Genomic DNA, 4530 nt, shown 5'->3' with positions numbered 1-4530 from the left:
CAGGGAAAGATGCTTCCTTGCTGTTCTTCCAGGGCTTGGAACAGTGTTTGGCTTGAGGTGGATGATCAATAAATATTTGTTGAGAGGATGGTTACATAAACTTTTTTTTTTTTTTTGAGATGGAGTCTCACTCTGTCACCCAGGTTGTAGTGCAGGTGCGCGATCTTGGCTCATTGCAACCTCTGCCTCCCAGGTTCATGCTATTCTCCTGCCTCAGCCTCTAGAGTAGTTCGGACTACAGGTGCCCGCCACCACGCGTGGCTAATTTTTTGTATTTTTAGTAGAGACGGGGTTTCACGGTGTTAGCCAGGGTGGTCTCCATCTCCTAACTTCGTGATCCACCAGCCTCAGCCTCCCAAAGTGCTAGGATTAGAGGTGTGAGCCACCGTGCCCAGCCTACACAAACTTTTTCTTCAACACCTTTACTGAGGAGTAATTCACATTCTAAACCATGAAGGGCACTATTCTGTGTATGTGTAGATACACAGTTTAGCATATTCATAAATGTTTGTGAAACACAACAGGTCATTGTAATAGCCTCTTTCTCTAGATGACACCAGGCTAAAGAATATTGTTGCCAGCAGAACAGTTTATTACACATACTCATTCATGGAAAAGAGAAAATCAGGGGTTTGAATGAGGAGACACACATGGACATGGAGTTTCTGTAGATATCATTTTTCTGCTTTTATTTTATGAGAAAATATAGACATTACACTAAGAAGCTGAGGAATGTACATATACTAACCCTTTATGGCCAGATATTAAAAGTTGTTATGTCATAAAATACTGCAAGTTCATTAAATTTAAAAAATTAAACAGTGATAGTTGATACCTACTGTTTTTGCTGGCTGATGACCCCCTTAACTGAAAACTTTCAATTTTCCATCTACTGGATCTTTACTATGGCAGCTGCTATCATGGTACAAAGTGTCCCCAACCTCTGCATGTGATTGATCTAGGTGACTGACCTGGAATAATTGACTAGCTATAAGCAGAAGATTGAAACTGGACCCCTACCTTACACCACATATAAAAGTCAATTGGCCTCCTTCTTGAGGAATTTGGACTCCAAGCTAAGGGATGCTTAGTGTGACTGCTCTCTGAAATGAAAAAGATATAAATTTGGAGCTCTTGGTGGCTTCATCCTGCCATGTGGACTAAGGAGGGGATAAAAATCAGTTGGCAGTAATAGAGAAAAACAAAACAATGAAAAAAGTATAAAAGGTTGTGAGAAGGAGAAGAGGAAGGAAGGGGCTGGATTGCATCGCTGTCCATTTGTTCTAGGAGACACCGCTTGGGCCACAGTTGCCTTCTTACCATCCAAAGAAACTTACTTAAGGAAAGCATCAAACAAATGAAATATATGTGATTAAATTTGACAATAGGGAAGAGGATCATTTGCATCATGAAGTTTCCTGGAAGCTTTTTTCTCCCCTCTAAATTATTCCCTGTTTCCTGTGATCTCTCCAAGTCTCCATCTCAGGTTGCAAAGGGAAGGGCCTTTGGGAAAGGTCTTCTTTACCCAGACACTCCCACTCCAAGCCCCTATGGCCCACAAGGCAAGACTTAGCTTAGCCAAAGCCACTCTGTTTCTGCTGCATCTCTCCATCCTGAGTTTCTACCTCAAGCTGAAACATAAATCCTCCAGGGAAATATTGTTTCAGGCTGCCTGGTGGTAGCAGAGCCCCAGGGTCTCTGAGCCCTGACCTGGACATGACCAAACTTAGGCCATGACACTCTCCCTCCCTTCTTCACCTTACTAGAATCTCTCTTTTCAGAATAGTCTCTGCTGCCTTGAGGTAGGTCCTCTCTTTTCCTTATGGGAGCTCCCCTGGGAAATATGGGGACCTTGTGAATACTTAGAAAAGAACATCATACTGAATTGACAAAAGCTGGAAGCATTCCCCTTGAAAACCCGCACAAGACAAGGGTGCCCTCTCTCACCACTCCTATTCAACATAGTATTGGAAGTCCTTGCCAGAGCAATCAGGCAAGAGAAAGAAATAGGAATAGGCATTCAAATAGGAAGAGAGGAAGTCAAATTATCCCTGTTTGCAGACCACATGATTCTATACCTAAAAAACCTCATAGTCTCTGCCAAAAAGCTCCTTGATCTAAATAAATTACTTCAGCAAAGTTTCAGGATACAAAGTCAACATACAAAAATCAGTAGCATTCCTATAAACCAATAACATCTAAGCTGAAAGCCAAATTAGGAATGCAGTCCTATTCACAATTGCCACAAAAGGAATAAAATACCTAGGAATACAGCTAACTAGGCAGCTAAAGATCTCTACAACAAGAATTACAAAAACTGCTCAAAGCAATCAGAGATGTCTCAAACAAATGAAAAAACATTTCATGCTCATGGATAGGAAGAATTGATATCATTAAAATGGTCATACTGCCCAAAGCAATTTACAGATTCAGTGCTATTCCTATCAAGCTACAAATGAAATTCTTCACAGAATTAGAAAAAAACTATTTCAAAATTCATATGGAACCAAAAAGGGCTCAAATAGCCCAAGCAATTCTAAGCAAAAAGAACAAAGCTGGAGGCATCAGGTTACCTGACTTTAAACTATACTACAGTGCTACACTAACCAAAACAGCATGTTATTTGACATGGTTTGGCCGTGTCCTCACCCAAATTTCACCTTGAATTATAGCTCCAATAATTCCCACATATTGTGGGAGGGACCTGATGGGAGATAATTGAATCATAGGGGTGGTTTCCCCCATATTGTTCTCATGGTAGTCAATAAGTCTCACGAGATCTGATGGTTTTATAAGTCATTTCCCCTTTCACTTGGCTCTCATTCTGTCATTCTCCCCATGGCCATGTAAGACATAGCTTTTGCCTTCCACCATGATTGTGAGGCTTCCCCAGGCATGTGGAACTGTGAGTCAGTTTACTCAGTAAACATTTAATTTAATTAACTACTTGTGCCACATCTGGGGTAAACTCTGGAACTGCAAAGATTAAAGAGACATCTCCATGCACTCAAGGATCTCCCAGACTAGTACAACAGGCAGACTAGGAAACAACTGCCAATAATAAGATAAGAGACCCACTGACTAGGCAAAGGATTTTGTTGTTAATTTGTAGATTCTATTTTTTAAGCTTTTTGGATCTTAATCAGCTTGCATTTATCAACAAATTGGCAACTGGTGTATTTTTATATTTTTAACCAACAAGTCATGTAGCAGTCAGGACAGATAAGACTATGCTGCAATAACAAATGGCCCCAGCATTTCAGGGTCTTAAAGCAACAACAGTTGATTCTTGCTCATGCCACAGGTCAGTCACAGATTGGCTGCTGGTCCATATAATCTTCCCTCTGGGACCCAAAATCTTTCCCAAATATCGCCAGCTGTAGTGGCTAGTGGCAGTGGTGAGAAAAGCATGGTGAACCATGCATGGCTCGTGAAGCCTACTTCCAGAAGTGATCACATCTCTTCTGCACTTATTTGACTGTGCAAGGTCAACGTATAATCTTTTCCCAAGGAGGAGCAGCAAACACAACAGTCTACCCCCGGTTCAAATTCACTGAAACACTGTTTGCAAAATTTTTTAATAGATTAAAAAATTTTAAATCTTTTTTTGCTTTTAAAAGATTCTCCCAAACCTGAGGCTGTTTTTTTTGTTTGTTTGTTTGTTTGTTTTTGTATGTCTTTTGAAAAACTTTACTTTCTCATTCATAATAAAAGCCTATTGTTTATATCAGAGGGATAGGCAACTTGAGGGGGGGAATAAATCCACTTTGAAATGGGGTCCATTTCAAATTGAAAAAAAAATTTAACAAATTTAAAATATTTGTTATGTGAAAGAAAAACTATGCAACTCATTTTTAAGGATCGCACTTGCAAGTATCTTGCACAAGATAAGCAGAAAATTTCTGTGTGGTATCAGGGCTTTCCACATAATTCCTCATCGTGTAAGGATTCCATTTTATGATATTCTTTTCATAAAATCAGGACTTTTAAAATGACTCTTCATCTTTTTATAAAGAATTCTAAAGATTTAATTTTAAAGATCACTTTTTATAAAATTTAACACATTGATAATATCTTGTAGCTTGCTTACAGGAAATATAAAGAAAGAGTTTCATATACGGTTTTATTTCTAGAAACATACCCCAGAATTCTTTGTATATTCTAGTCTAAACACTGTGTCTGTACCTGCACATTTTTCCATAAAAATATTGTTTTGACTTTAGAAATACAGTGTTGAAAAAATACATACTCTCCAGTACAACTTTCTTTTAATGTTTCATGGAAAAATAACAGTTAAGTATAATTCAAAGCTGAAACAGAATCTAAGCCTCTAGCAAGCAGCCTAATTGAGACATATTAGATTCATCAGTGCTGTTACCCAACTATACAGCAAACAGCCCACATGAGAAATTCATTCCAGCAAAATTTGCTTTGATTCTTTTCTCTGCCTCATTAAACAGTATTTGCTGACAAATGAGTTGATTTTAGCATGCTATTATTTTTCACAGACTATTTAAGTCATTTTTCTAT

Source organism: Symphalangus syndactylus, chromosome 8, assembly GCF_028878055.3.
Source record: "Symphalangus syndactylus isolate Jambi chromosome 8, NHGRI_mSymSyn1-v2.1_pri, whole genome shotgun sequence".
NCBI classification, from domain to species: domain Eukaryota; kingdom Metazoa; phylum Chordata; class Mammalia; order Primates; family Hylobatidae; genus Symphalangus; species Symphalangus syndactylus.
Note: the sequence above shows the minus strand (reverse complement) of the source record.